The sequence below is a fragment of the Canis lupus genome, chromosome 31, assembly GCF_003254725.2.
Source record: "Canis lupus dingo isolate Sandy chromosome 31, ASM325472v2, whole genome shotgun sequence".
NCBI lineage: Eukaryota > Metazoa > Chordata > Mammalia > Carnivora > Canidae > Canis > Canis lupus.
In genome coordinates this window covers 13,945,337-13,961,670 of record NC_064273.1, presented here as the reverse complement: position 1 = coordinate 13,961,670, position 16,334 = coordinate 13,945,337, and the positions used below count along the sequence as shown (strand labels likewise).

The 16,334-nt window shown below is 35.8% G+C and overlaps 1 long non-coding RNA gene across 2 annotated transcripts in view; it reads right to left on the bottom strand.

Moving 5' to 3' along the window:
* The window catches only part of LOC125754097 (uncharacterized), an 81,455-nt gene that overhangs the window by 28,330 nt on the left and 36,791 nt on the right, over positions 1 to 16,334 (bottom strand). For both annotated transcript variants that reach the window (XR_007407512.1, XR_007407511.1), the window contains exons 5-6: positions 16,162 to 16,224; positions 14,203 to 14,310 (exon numbers count right to left, since the gene is read on the bottom strand). This is a non-coding gene — a long non-coding RNA (uncharacterized LOC125754097). The remainder of the gene's footprint in view (positions 1 to 14,202; positions 14,311 to 16,161; positions 16,225 to 16,334) is intronic.

The following is a 16,334-nucleotide window of genomic DNA, read 5'->3' as shown; positions in this document are numbered from 1 at the left end:
CCCCAGATAGAAGCTAAGGTAAATGTTGGGTTTACTTAACATGTGTTCATTTTTTAAAAGATCATGGCTCTGCACTGTCTGTGCATGACAAAACCATTTTATAGCTGTTGATGGTTGGGAAGTCAGTCAATACCTGTTATTCCCTATTGGGGATTAGTCACAATTTCTCTCCTTCCTCTGTACAAAACAAATAGTTACCTTGGCATTGTGGCTTACTCTTTTTAAAGCACTTTCATGCATTATCTAATATTGTTCTCAAAATGTTACCAAATGAATTAGCACTCAGGATGATAATTAGGGAAGAAGGGACATTTTAAATTCCATATTTCTTATAAGGATACTGGCCTTAAGGAGAATAAGTGATTTTAGCCTAAACCATCTGGATTGGTATCCATTTGTCTAATTTTTTTCAGTACTCTGTCCTCTGTGCAGTGCTGTCTCAAGGAAAACCAAAATTCTTTACTTTTTAAATATAATGACTTCCAGGCTTTTATTTTTGTTTGCTTGTTTAGGCATACGCTTTCTTTTACAATTTCTTAGAAATCTGGAGATGTTCTATCTTTTTTTTTTTCCTTAGGCTCTTCCTTTTATGGTTTCTCTTTTTTCACACATCCTAAGAAATTCAATATCAAATGTGTCTATCTGTATGACTAACCTTAGTAGCAAATTATATGAAAACATGAATGACCACTGATTTTAATTAAGCTTTTGGTGTGGATGTTAAAAATACTCACATAATTTTATATTTTTGTAATATAATTATAATGTCCAATGGAAGACATTTCATCCACCCTATTCTTAATGTAAAATTACCACAGTGGTAATTTAATATTAATATGGCTATCTTTACCACAATCCCAACACTATCTTTGACTTTAAGCCTCCAAAGGCAGGTAAAGACTACATGTCTTGTTTAACCACTAGTCTTTGCTATAATAAGTGGCTTATAATAGGTGCTTATTAAGTATTTATTGAAAGAGCAAACCATGAATACTGATTAGTTCATATGTGGAACTTTGCATTCAATTCTAAGGATCACAATTTAACAAGGTCATGACAAATAAGGGGAAGAATGACCTAGATGGTGAAGGATAATGAAAGAATGGTTGAATTGGAGATATTAAACTGCACGTTTATGTATAAACTCGGTATAATACTACTTTATCGTATAATGCATTATATCATATATTAATATGCATATAATTAATTAAAATATTTGTGCATATAATACCTGATTTCTATGTATATATATAATGCACAAATATGACTGCTTTGAATATTTGAAATTATCTTATATAGGTTGCGTAGTATGGTAAACTTTTTCTGTGAAGCTTCACAGAAAATGATTAGGCTTAAAGGGTGATGTTTCAGAGAGGTGAATTTTCAACTCCGTATAACTAGGAACTCTCCAGATAAAGATATACAATTTAAATAAAAAGCCTTAAGATTTTAGTGAGACCTATTATTTTTCTTGGTTCTAAAGACTGAATTTGTCTATTAGGGATCGTAGAAGCAATTTTTTCATCTTGGATAACAGGTCAGGTAAGTTTTACATTTAATCCTTAATGAGATATATGAAAATATGATTTCATCACTCAACAAAGGTTTATTGAGTTCTCAGTATGTGCAAACCCTCTAGAAAATAACTTCATGCTGTAGAGAGGGCTTATTGTCAAGCTCTCACTTCAGAGGAGATGCAGAAATTCTTTTCCCATACCCTTATTTGGAATTGTGGCTTCCTTTGTGAGATGTTACTAGATGTATTTGATGTGTGCAACCATATGTATGCACATGCACACACACAGAGAAAAGAAAAGAGCAAATAAAGTTCATGAATAACTGTCGACCTGACATGTTTCTTGCAGAAATTCAAGTAATTATATTTTCAAAGGATTGTCAAGATTTAAGAAAATAAATTATTAGGACAAAAGACCATTGAAACAGTCATGGAGAGCACGAAACACTTGGTAAGGAAGGATTGATCCTTGTGACTTAATCTAAGAACCATCCATATAACATGTTTAAGAACAGTTTTCAAATATTCCCTTTTCAAAAGTTTTCCATCCTCTGGTTTGCGTTGCAAAAATTTTGGGGGGAGCCATATTGCCTCTTGAACTGCCATTAACAAACATGCAGCATAATTTAATACAAAATTAACTCTGAGTGTGAAAATGATGACACTAAGAAATTTGAACGCTCTCAACCTCAACAGTGTATGAGAATACATGAAGTCATATACATTTCTAAATAAGAAAGAAGGCTGTCTTCATGTACTACCAACACATATATTTTAGCTTCTTGCAAAGACTTTGGACTCATATATGTTAGTCTCCAAGGATCTGCCAAATGTTTAAATGCATATGTGGAGATACAATTGGAAGATGCCATAAACTGCTCTGCATGGCATAGCCTTTCCTTGCTGCTACATCCACTGTCCAAAGCTAGGGGTCCTCACTTTTCCTGCCTCTAGAGTAGTTTATCCTCTGGCAACAGCTCCAGTTCCTCCACTGTGGGTGTACTTGCTATTCTCTGCATGTGATGAACACTTTCATTGCTCTTTACTACTCAGATCCAGCATCTCCTTCAGAAAGGAGAATAACTGTACTAGAGTACTTGAATTTCCTGGTGTACATTTCCTTCCAGTCTGTCAGCAAAGTAGCCACTCTCAGTCCTGTTCTTGGTGTCCCATGCACTGGAGTGACTTGTGTTCCACTTCAGAGTGTAGTAATCTCTCTTGTTGCTTTTCTGGGCAGAGGTATTATCTCTTAGTGGTTCCTTCAGCCTTAGGGGACCCCAAAACTATGTGGAGACTATAGACGAGATTATAAGGCAAAGTTGTCTCCTGTTTTGTGAGGTTCGAACACAGTGTTCCTTGGGCCTGGGTATGTGATAGGGTTCAGCAAACCCACCATTTAGTATACCTTAAGATTTACTCCCTCCCTGGCTATTGATATACATCAAGGGCCTGGGCCAGCATCAGATCTTCACAACAACTATCATGTTGTACTCAGAATCTCTATTCCCTTTTAACCATTAGGGTCTTATAACTAAGTCAAACTCACAGTTGCATTGTCCATGTTACTTAATAGTAGATTCTCAGCCCCCCCCCAACCCAAAGAATTCTTATTCTTCATACAACTAGGTGCTTCTCAATTTTGTCCCATTTATAATACCCCACTTATATTTGGATATCCAGGAGTAAACACAGTGTGATATACACTGTAAGGCAATATACAGGACACAGTAACATTTTTGGAAGAATCTCTATTGTTTGGAAATCATTATTAGAGTACTTGAATTTCCTGGTGTACATTTCAGAAATAATCTATGAAGCATACATGATACTCAAAAGATATTTCATGCCATGGAAAAATCAAATAACTACGATTGACTGTATAAAAGTAACTACGGGCTGGCTGTAGTTTTTTCTTCTTTCTAGAATATCTGTAGTGCTTTCTCATTATTGTCTATAAAATCCAGTACTGATGGAATGAAAGAAGGAGATGTCTTCTACCCTGTCTCCTACCCCGTGTAGCAGGCTCACTTTTGGGGAAGATAGTCTTGGAACCACTGACTCTCTACACCATGTGGGAATCATGACACTAGGTAGGAATCTGATCTTTGATTAAATTATTTTCCTACTATAAAATCTGAACATAGTGCATCTTGATAACACCTTTTTGAAAGTAAATAAAATTTGTATTTATTATTGGGAGATTTTGTGAGTGGCATTATAGTTTGGATTTATCCAGCACTTGCTCATGCTTTCTCTCTCTCTTTCTCTTTCTGTATGTGTGTATCCTTTTATATATGTACACACACCTACACTCACATACACACATAATCAGTACACATGATTTTTCTCAAATACACTCTTGGCCTCTTTGGACATAAACACATCAAGAGATGTTAGACTAGGCTAAAGACAACACTTGACATCATAAAGTTCACAGATGTAAGTGTTCAGAGAAGAAATGAATTTAGATAATATCATATTCTTGTCTCACTAAGGGACATGTTAGCTAGGGCTCATTGCATCCTGATTCACTGATAGTCCTTTCCATGTCTTATGCTGTGAAATATGATCAATATCCAAGTGCTATTGGGCAGCCTGGGTGGCTCAGCAGTTTAGTGCTGCCTTCAGCCCGGGGCCTGATCCTGGATACCCAGAATCGAGACCCGGTATCAGGGCCCATCAGGCTCCCTGCATGGAGCCTGCTTCTCCCTCTGCCTGTGTCTCTGCTTCTCTTTCTCTCTCTCTCCGTGTGTGTGTATCTCTCATGAATAAATAAATAAAATCTTTAAAAAAATCCAAGTGCTATGAACAGAATGTTTGTGTCTCTGCAAAATTAGTATTTTGAAACATAATCCCCAATGAATGTGGCAGTATTGAGAGGTTGCACTTCTCTGTACTTTTGGAAATTTGAGATGACCATGTTGTTTTACTTTGATGAGTAGTATGTGAGAGGAGATTATATATGTCATTTCTGGGCAGAAATATTTAAAAATTTTTAAATTTAAATTCAATTTGCCAACATGTAGTATAACACCCAGTGCTCATCCCATCAAGTGTCTGGGCAGAAACCTAAAGAAGCTATGTGTTTTGCTGTATGACCCTTTTCCCTGTCTCAGCCACAGGGGATCGTGTGTTGAGATGGAGGCTCCATTAACCTGTAGTATGAATGACTATGATGAGCACAGTCTCCATGCTGCCCTGCAAGGCATGGACTAGGTGAGTAAAAAATAAGCTTTTCTTATGAAAAGCCACTGAGATTTGGGTATGCTTGTTAGTGCACAGCCTAGCTTATCCTGATTAGTATACTCATTAATGTAAATTAAAAAGCTAGTTTCTTGGCATACAATCCCACTTAATTTACAATCACTTATTGAAATCTTTTGTGCATAAGGAACAGCAGTAGGTATTTATTTGAGATGCAGACACAGAAATCAGTAGAACTCAAGTCATGGGTCTCAAGATGTTCGGACTTTATTCTCATGAGCATTTGATCCTTACTATCAGGGTCCAGGTTATGTTATGCTGGGCAATTCTATTCTGCATGTCGGAAAAGAAGCAGAAGAATTCTCAAGGGGTAGTATATTCCTGTGTGTGTGTCTGTATGTGTGTGGTGGAGAGAGAGAGAAGGTGCAGCAACCAACTCCCTAAGTGTTGAGCAGAGGAAATGCAAATTCAAATGATAAAATATCCCAGCTGTTTAAACCAAAAGGACAAGGCAGAAATTCGTAGATTACCAAGGATTAGATATCTGCCTTGGCAAAATGATGCCAGCAGAGAAGGGGAAGAATTAGCTGCCTCAACCTGCAATATTAGTGTTAAAGGCAAATATATGTGTAATAAGAGATCTGAGGTGGGAACAAAAGATCCAGAAAGAAGGACAGTCAGGAGCATCTGCTGTATAAAAGGTGGGGATCAAGTAGGGAAGCTGTAGCCCAAATGCATGGAATTACTCCAGGTGAAAAGAGATCATGGGCCCAAATAGAGAGTGGACAGCCAACGAACTTCCTACAATACGTGACGCTAATGTAAAACACAGTTTCTATCTTGGTTCTACTTTTTCCTTATTGTTGAAATTTGAGCCTGTTATGTAGTTTCTATGTGCTTTAATTCCTTAATCTGTACAATAAGAATAATTTGATCTAGTGTCTACCTCATAATTGTAATGTGAGTATTAATTAAAGTAATCCCTATAAAGTTTATATGATAGCATCTGGCAGATAATAAATGCTTAGCAAAAGTAAACTATCATTTCTATTATGGCTAGCATTATGTGATTATCCTCCTAGAGTTCCAAGAAGTGAGTGCATTGGCTCACAAAATTTGGGTGAATAAAAAGAAACATGTAAAACAATACTGAAGCCTGACCAATTTGGTGGAACCAATGTGCAATGGTAAGCTTAGTAATTGAATGATTGTTTTTTATTTTCTTGGTGTCTAGTTTCAATATTTTGGTTAGATGAAAGTATATATTTGGCTTTCACAGGAGAATTTTAGCAATGCTCTCTAAAGGGAAAAGAAAAGCTTTTGGTGAAGCCATTACAACAGGTGTTTTTTTTTAATTTTATTTCATCTTCTTTAATCCGTCATGCCTTTTTTTTTTTTAATTCATTCAGTGTATTTGGCTAAAATCTTTCTCCTTCTTCCCCTTGCTTCCAAAAATGCATTTGCTATTAGACTCATTTTGTAAATGTGATTGATACATTGATATGAGTTTCCTGCACATTTTTTATGATGCTGACACCAGTGAATGCTAAGAGGAGGTTGAAACTGTTGGGGTTTTATGTGACTTTGATGATAGATATTGTAAGGCTTTCTTTTTTGCTTTATGATTTGTACAGCAGTGCTTCTTTTTTCACAATGTATAAGATAACGTTCTGTAATGTTCAGAAGAAGAAACAGTGATTCAAAAGATTAAGCAGACACTCTGACCCTAAGAATGAAGAAATAAGAAAAATGAAAAGTATAACTTAGACTTAACCAAGGGTATTTCAGGACTCATGTCTGTTTTTGTGAATGATTACTTGGGTAATAAATGCTTTATCTTCTCTTATAACAAAGCCAGGCCTGCCTCTGAGTCAGACATTCTACTAAACAAGGAAGAAGTATTTTTAAGTATTCTTTGCTCTCTTAAGGGTTGTGAGAAGGAAAATGACATCAACATCTTTGCAAAAATGGTTTGATGTCATGCTACAGAAGACTAGTATTTGGAGGGAAGAAGGGATTTTTAAAAAAGGAGGCAGATGGGTAGACAATTATTGGGAATGGGTAGAGGCTAACTAATTTGTGCAAGAAGAAAAACACTAATAGTTAGCAGTGACCCTCATTTTCAAAACTGAATTCCTCTTACGTTTGTCTCCTCTCTCTTCTCTCTAAATATTAGGCATGCACTTTTGTTTATGTGCCTATTTAAAATTCTCTCATTTATTTACATGAATCTTTATCCCCTCCCCTGCCTTTCCCCCCCCAATCTACTCAGATGTGTTGTATGTCTGTGAATTATACCCCAAGTGTGACAGACGATGACTATTTGGAGGATGCCAAGTAGCAGTTGCCCTAGCAACAATAACCAGGGGATGCTTCTCAGAACTTCTGCCTCCACTCTTCCCCGTCATTTTCACTGTTTTGAGAGTTAGATAACATGGTTACCAGAATTAGTGGAAGCTGGTTCTCTCCCCCAGCCCCTGTGCCCAGCAGAATGAAACAGAGAAAACTTAGAAATGTCTGCCTTTTTCTTACTATCAGGGGAAATTCAGCATACCTCTGCAGTCAGGACTGCACGGAGGCATACACTTAGAAGGGAGAGGGCTGTGGGCTCGCACACTCTAATAGATGCTCGATGGTGGGCGAATTTGTCAGAGCTGCTACTGCAAACCACTTGTGAGGAATGAAAAAAAAATCATTGTTGAATTTCCACACGTGGGCTAAAAGAACAGTATGTAATTGGATCGCAAGATGCTATGTTTTGCAAGTGGAAATTTCTGGTCTGTTCTGAACCTGATATGGCAGATTTAGCTTTACTCTCTTAAATGAAGAAAACCTAGAACGATCAGATGTAATCTAGACAGCAAGACAGAAAACTTCTTTTAATCACCAATGACTTTATTGATATTTACATCCTTTCCCCCAAATAAATATTCAGACTAAACTGAAAGAATGAAGTTGAAGAAAAGATGCTATTTGGTAAGAGAAGCAGAGTGGATTTCCGTGAAGCAAAAGTTGCTTAGGCGTCAGAGTCTCACTTGCAAGGGCCCTTCCAAGGCCTTGCATCTAAATTTGCATTTATAAATATATTGCTATTATTCCTAAAAAGCCCTTCCCTCATTATATATACTTTAAGTTCCACAAATTCTGCATCCATCTCTCAAAACAAGGGGAAATAGAAGTGATTTATTTGATCACATATCATTACTATTGTATCACTTATGATATTCAAATTTGTAAACTTGTAGTTTTGTTTTAAATCCTCATGTCTGTTTTTACTTTTTTTCCTTAAGTTTTAGGGGATATTATAGATCTTCCACTAATCTTGAGCTTGCACATTCTAAAAAAGGAACAAAAAAACACGTAGTTTGCATCCATTGTTGTACTTTCAAGACTATTTAATAAAAACTGTAAGTAGTAAATGAAATGCTTGATAACAGAAAATAAACAGATTGAGTTATTTTTAAATAATTTATTTCCTGATCATGCTACACTCTATTCTATTTAATTTCTATGGGAAACATTAGATTTCTGCCTGGAAGAAGTTTTTGGGCGATCTTGATAATAAATATAATTAAATAGGTGTTTAAATAGGTGTTCTTCAGAATTCCTTTTCCATATCCTTTGAGTGAATAGTTTTCATCATATATAAGCCAATAAAGGTATGCCTATAATACTTTAGAGGTTTACATCAAATTGAACGGTGTTTTATAAATCATATACTAGAAATTTTTAGTAATTATTTGAACCCAATACTTCATGGTAACTCTGAAAGAATTTTGATAGTAAACCTGCTAATTATATTTATCACCATTTACCTTTTATGGAAACATCCAGTTCCTCCAATGAAATATATTCTCCTAAGAACAGGGTCTATATTTTATATATTTTATTTTATTTTTTTAAAAGATTTTATTTATTTGACAGAGAGAGAGACAGAGAGAGAGAGAGAGAGAGCACAGACACAAGCAGGGGCACAGAAGAGGGAGAAGCAGGCTTGCTGTTGAGCAGGGAGCCTGATGCAGGGCTTGATTCCAGGACCCCGGGATCATGACCTGAGCTGAAGGCAGACACTTAACTGACTGAGTCACCCAGGCACTCATATATTTTAATTTTGTATCTCAAGAGGACAGAACCTTGAACCTAATAGGTTCTAATGTGTATTTTTGTATTATTTTTATTATTTATTTATTTCTATTTATTTACTCATGAGAGACACAGAGAGAAAGGCAGAGACATAGGCAGAAAGAGAAGCAGGCTTCCCATAGGGAACCTGATGCAGGACTTGATCCCAGGACCCTGGGATCACGACCTGAGCCAAAGGTAGATGCTCAACCACTAAGCTACCCAGGTGCTCCTAATGTGTATTTTTTTAAATTGGATCTTGTATGATGAACTTTTGAAGAACTTGCTCTCAGACCCTATAACTTATTGAACTGGTAATGTGAATCTATACTTGACACTATTGGGAACTTTTACCTTTACTTAAAAAATCTAAATATTTAAAAACAGATAATATATTCACATAATTCATAATTAGAAAGGTATAAAAGGAAATATGTACATTGGAAAAACTTCCTCCCACTCCACTCTTTTAAGGGACATTTAGGTATATACAAACAAAAATATACACGTTCTTTGTAGCTTAGTCTATAAACTGTATAGTCTTAATGAGGTTTTTTTTTAAACACTCATAAATTGGCTCATATCTGCAAAAACAAAAAACTGAATTCTTATTCTCTGTTATGGCGACATTGCATCTAATTTATATATATGTAGTATAATTTGTTAAACTGGTATATTGTTGATGGATATTTTAATATTTTCCAAATCTTGCTTATTAAAAATGTATTGCAATGAATAACATTGTACATGACAGCACATGTTGTACCAATGAGAAAATTTATAGGTTTTGTTTCTATTTCTGAAATAAGGGTCAAAAGTTATGTAGTTTTAAAAAAAATTTTTTTTTGTTTAGATTTTTAAAGTTTATTCATGAGAGACATAGAGAATGAGGCAGAGACATAGGCAGAGGGAGAAGCAGCCTCCCAGCGGGGAGCCCAAAATGGGACTCGATCCCAGGATCCCGGGATCACGACCTGAGCCAAAGGCAGACACTCAACCACTGAGCCACCCAGGGGTCCCCAAAAGTGATGTGCTTATATATATTGATAGATATTGTCAGATTACTTTCCATACGGGATGAATTGATTTATATCCACAATCAGAATACCCTTTCCTTTACTCTTACTTAGAGAATATGCTATCAAACTTCCAATCTTTGTCCATAAGTAGTACAAAAGCAGTCACCATAGTTTTAATTTATATGTTTTTCTCTTTGCGGAGGTTGGGCTGTTTTCATATGTTTAAGAACTGTTCAAATTTATTTTCCATTTATCCTAACGCTGTCTTATCTCCTTCTTTGCACTCAGTGCAATGTGTAAATATTTTATTTATTATTTATTTCTGTCCTTGGTCATCATTTGTCTTTTTGATTGTTGTATAGTCTCTTTGAAGGTCAGTCCTTCACTTTCTTGTTCATCACTGACTCAGCAGCTCCAGCACAGCACCTTCATTAGCAGACATTCTGGAAATATTTTCTCAGACACATGATTTAGTGGAATAACATGAACCCACCAGAAGGGCACTAGTATATGCTGCCACAGATCTCTGTTCTTGATGCTGTATGCTGAGCCATTTGAAATAGACTTGAGAAGCAAAATACTTAAATTAAAAAGACTCCTACTTAATATCTTAGAATGTTAACTCCTTATGGTTTCTTCAAAATAACAAAATTGAAATCATAGTTTAATTTTCCCTAAGGGAGAAGGTTCTCTCCTGAGAATTCTAGGTTACTTAATTTTTCCTATTATCATAGAAAGGGAAACAAAGATGAATCTGGGAAATAGGGAAAGAATATATGTTAATTTACAGACCTCAATATTATATCTTGGGAACTGAAAAACTTTTCTGTTAAATAGCACACAAAATTTGCTACACTGAACTTTCTCATTGAATAAGAATGTAGAGTTTTCCAGATCGCAATTATTTTAAAAATTGTCATTTAAAATACTGGGTTCCAAAACTTAGTAGAAAGAGTTTAAAGGACTTTGTCAATTATATAGAAGTCTGACTTCATTCTGAGCAGGGCCACATACCTGAGGTGTGGTCATGTTAACTGATGTTGGACTTTTCACTGACGAAACCTGAAAAGGGAAGTTGGAGATCTAGGTAGTTGGGAGAGACGAGTCTCTGATTCCAGGGGAAGACAGAAGGGCCTTGTAATAAAGCTTGGACAAAAAAAAGCAGGCATGGGTGGTACACTCCAAGAGACATGCTACTTTATAACCAATTTTAAGGTGTTTTTTTTTTCTGCATTATAATTCCTTGACACAGTCCTTAAAACTTCAGTTCAATTTGTTAAATCAATATAATGTTGGTAAACTGCTGTAGGGAAGCCAAAATATGGGTATAGTCGCGGCTTGGAGTGAAATGGGCTATACGCAACAGGATCAGCAAAGACATACAATGATGGACAGAGGCAGCTGTTGAAGAATCCAGCTCTACAATCAGAATCAAGAGGTGACAAGTGACAGCCTACACACGGAAGTGCAGCGCACGTTGTAGGGAACTCAAACAGAGATGGGGTCCGAGCTTCCTCTATTCCTGAGAATGAGCTTTGGATTATAGTTAAATGGTAACAGGTAAGCTTAGAAGACTGGGAAAATTGGGACATATACAAACGTGGCTTAAAGAAATTGCTTATGGGTATTTGTTACAAGTCCTCAATGTAGTTCACGAGTGGTTCTTCTCTCATATTTCAGTATTTACATTATTCACTTTCAAAAAATTACTGCTACATATCCATGTGCACTAGTATCTTTCCTCTAACCAGATTATAAGCTCCTTGAAAAAAAAATAGGGATTCATTCTTATATATCATGCTTATCTCTCATAATAACTCACATGATACCGATATTATGGTGCTTGGCATGTATTTATTAAATGACACTTTATTGGACAGTTCTTTCTAGGACTCTGTGGGTCCATGGTATTAGATAAGTATAATCAGCTGAAATAGGATCTTAAATATGTTTGCATCTTCTTTCTTTTTATAATGTGATCTTTTCATTTATGATGCATTTGCTTCTCTTCTTCACTTAACTTTGAATGTCTTGACCCCTCAGTAACACCTGATTTTCAGGATTCCTTATAAAGAAGAACAAGATAGGGCAGCCCTGGTGGCTCAGTGGTTTAGCGCAGCCTTCAGCCCAGGGCCTGATCCTGGAGACCTGGGGATCAAGTCACACTTCGGGCTCCCTGCATGGAGCCTGCTTCTCCCTCTGCCTGTGTCTCTGCCTCTCTCTCTCTCTCTCTCTCTCTCTCTCTGTGTCTCTCATGAATAAATAAATAAAATCTTTAAAATAAATAAATAAAAATCTTTGTTTAAAAAATAAAGAAGAATAAGATAACTGAATCAAATTCTTCTCTTATGCTAAAGTAAAATAAAAAATTAATTCACATCTCAAATCTATGCTCCTATTTCGGGCATAGTTCATGAATGCCCAAGGCCACGTGTCATGTGACTGTCCAGCTATTTATACGCACATGAAGAACAAACAAGTTTTGGAGTTCTGAGCAGACCTGTGGCCAAGTGACACATCTCAAAAAATCTTTTTTTTTTTTTCTCCCAAAGGCTCTGGGCCTCAAACTTTTATAAGTTGAACTTATGTAAGTATTCTCAAAGTTGTATAAATTACACTTGTTTCTTATGACTGCAAAGCCTACCAGTTGACAAGAGTCAGGGACAGCCGTGAATAAACAATACACATGCCACTTCCTCTAGGGGGGTGGGAAGGATTGAGAAGGGGAAGAGAGGAAAAGAAGGCAATTTGTGTCTCCACCCCATAGGCACATAGACTCCTCACTGACAGCATTACTGAGTTTGATCAGAAATCCTGCCTGCAGCTCATGAGGTAAGAAAACAAGCCACCCCAAGGATGGAAGTGTTGTTTACTTTCCCAGACTTTTTCAGGAGTAATACAACTAGTACTTCCAATCACATTGGGCATTCTAGGTGGCTCCACCGCGGTTTCAAATAGTGAGTTTCCAGGATTGGTAGCCGAGAGTTCTTAATAAAAAATTAAAAATGGAGGAGAAGGGGGAGATTAAGGGTTGGTGTTCCCTCCGCTTATGCACAGCACGTTCCCAGAGACTGCAGCTGACGCGCAGCAGACTTTTAGCTTTTGTTCAGATCTGGTTTTGATCTGCAGCGTTCAGGGATAAGCAATTCCTTTCAAGTTATTTGCAAACCTTGTCAAAGCCTGATTGCAGCATGACATTGATGACAGACTGATTATTACTTGTCTCAGAAAGCAGTGTAAGAACATATTGGCTTTCATGCCAACATCCAGCTTGTCATTAGCGTACAGTGCAAATGGCAGCGGTTTTATACCGGAATCCTGGAGGCCTAGGCAAAAGGAGGAGTCTCTGTTTCTATTGGTTCTGGAGAGATTTCAATAAAATTTATGGGACAATTTTTGTTCAGTCAAATTCCTATAAACACCAGACAAATGGTCTAGCTCTGAAGAGTCATTGGTTATCTTAAGAAAAATTTATTCCGGTAAGCTAGACAGAAAAAAAATAAAGAGGACGTATAAAATAACATTAAAATATAAGCATCTTCTTCTTCTTCTTTTTTTTTTTCTAGTAAAGCAAATCTACTAAAACTTAGAAGTGAATTCAATTGCAAAGTTCTGTTTGTTTGGAAGTGTTAAATACTAAATTTTGGTAATTTCTCAATAACTGAAGCCAGATCCAACCAGATGAATAAATTATCTGCTTGGGATGTGAAATAGACCTTGCAGTAGGTACTTTCCCTTTCTAACCACAGAAACTCAATTGCATTAAAGAAGCATATGTGTTCTGAATCCATTCTAGGAATTAAAAACTCCGTAATTTCAGTTTTCTTCAGGAGTCATGAAAATTACCTACATGCCTACTTCATACTTAGAAAATAGTTACTGGTTGGCAACCAGTGGTATCTGAAATCAGAATCTTGTATTGTTTCTTCACACATGTTCCCTTTACTATTTCTTGTTTCTCTTGGTAGAAATGTAAGGGAATATCTCATTAGGCCACAGCTGTTCATTCACAGAAGGAACAATCACCTCTATTTCTTTTAAAAAAAATATTAACTCTATAACAAAACGACTTGTTAGAGTCATTGAACTTTTAATTGAAAAACATAATATATGTACATGACAAAATTTAAGTCAAATGTGTAAAAGGGTATTTCATGAAATGAAAATCTTTCCCTTAGCCCAAGAGGGAATCACTGATATAAATACATATGTTTATTGTCCCCAATTTTTTCATAAATTTAAGTGGAATTCAACATAATATTCTTATCTGTGTTTTATTCTCTTAGCAATATCAGAAGCTACAGAGATAGAACTTTACATAGTCCTGAATTTCTATCTTACTTGGAATGTTGAGATTCCAGAGATGATTGGAATTGACATTTGATTCATGTAAATCTGATACTTTGCTTATGAGTATGCTTGAACTGGTCCATGTGAGCTCACAATTTGCTAAAAGAAATAAAAGTAATTATTATAATAATAAGAAAAACTATAACTTTGATACATTTGAGTTATAGTTTGTGGCAGTTAATTTTACACCACAAGGGAATAAAGAAAACTCCAGTCTTATCCTGAGCAGGACCTCAAATGGTCATTCTGTGACCCAAAATGATCATCACCTGTCTCATCTTGCTCAATTACCCATCATTCCACAGAAGGACACCTTGTAGGTAGGGGAGCTTACATTTTCAACATGGAGACTGCAGCTGAACCTCTAGCTATGTGTAACTGGCTTCATACAGTTAAAACCTCATTTCCTTTACCTAAATAAAAATATCCAATAAACTTTGCCCTTTGGAATCTATCAACCACCCTCACCTTTGTAATAATCATTCAGGTGCTATACCTTTAAACTTTTCCCTCCCCAATCAAGGTTATAAAACAGAAGCTGGCAGTTCAAAATGGTGGACTCAGTATACAAATTCTAGCTTCCTTACATTCCTAAATCCCCCTCAAAATGAAAAATAAATATTAAAAAACTCATAAATATATTTTATTTGTCTGAAAATAAAAAATCAGAATCCAGAACAAGATTCTTTCTGAAATCAGAATTGCATGGTTTTATATTATGGATATGATAATTTTATGTATCAACTGGACTGGACCACAGGGTGCCAGATATTTGGTAAACATTATTCTAAGTGTCTGTGTTTTTGGATGAGATTAACATTAAAATTGGTGGATCCTTAATAATGCAGATTACCCTCCATAATGTGGGTGGACTTTACCCAATCAGTCAAAAGCCCAAAGAGAACAAAAAGATCAGCCTCCCCCACATAAGAGAGAATTCTACACCAAAAGATCTTTTGACTTAAACTGGAACACTGACTTTCCTGGACCTCTACCTGCTGGCCCACTGGGCAGATTGTGGATTTGACAGCTTCCATACTTGCTTATTATGAATTCCTTATAATGAATCTCTTTCTCTCTATACATATGCATCCTTTTAGTTCTGTTAAACTAGAGAAAATTGGCTAATACAATAGATAAATCAAGGAAGAGTTAACAGCCATCTCAAACAAACAGTGTTAGGTACATTGAAAATGAGAGTTGTTTTTTTTTTTTTTTTTCATTAAAGTTAGGAGAGTGTTTAAGTATTGGGTTGGCAGGTAGAGAACAAGAATGGGCAGTGACACCAAAGTCCAGATTTGGTAATGAAAATGATAGATTAAAAATACACTTTCAGTCCAACTGACATGGTCAACTGTGTTCGTGTGTGTGTGTGTGTGTGTGTGTGTGTGTTATCTCTTATTGGTCTACCTATTTATCATCTACACATGTAGCTAATATTTAAGTGCTTCCTGTGTCAGGCACCATATTCAATATATTAATAGAACATCCCATTTAGTTCTCATAACTACCCTATATAGTAAGTACTATTATCATGTTTATGTAACATGTAAAGGTAAATTCTAATATGATGAATTAAAAATTTAATATAGTAAATAATTTTTCTAGGCTTGCATAGCTAATGTGATCTGAGACTTCTGACACCATTCCCTAGAATTATTTGGTCAAAGTTACACAACTAGTAAATCATGGAGTTGAAATTAGAACTCAGCAGTCTGACTTCAGAGACCGTGCTGTAAATCACCATGCTCTCTGAAGAATGCTTCAGAAATTACATGGAGCCAGCATATCTTTAATAGCAAACCCTAATTAGGATATTACCAGGAAAGAGAATTGTAGCCAAATTCTCCCATGAACACCTTTGCAAAAAATTCTAAGAAAAATATTAGCAAATTTAATCTGTATATGTATATTTAAAAACATAGTAAATAATAATGTAGTGTGGCTTACCAGAAGATTGTAAAGTTGTTTTTTAATATTCAAAAAGCAATAGTGTAATTCACAGCATTAACCCTATAAAGGAGAAAAATAATGTGACCATCTTAATACATTTACAAAAAACACTTGATAAAATTCAATATTCAGTCACCACAAAAACTCCTAAGCAAATGAGAAGTAGAATG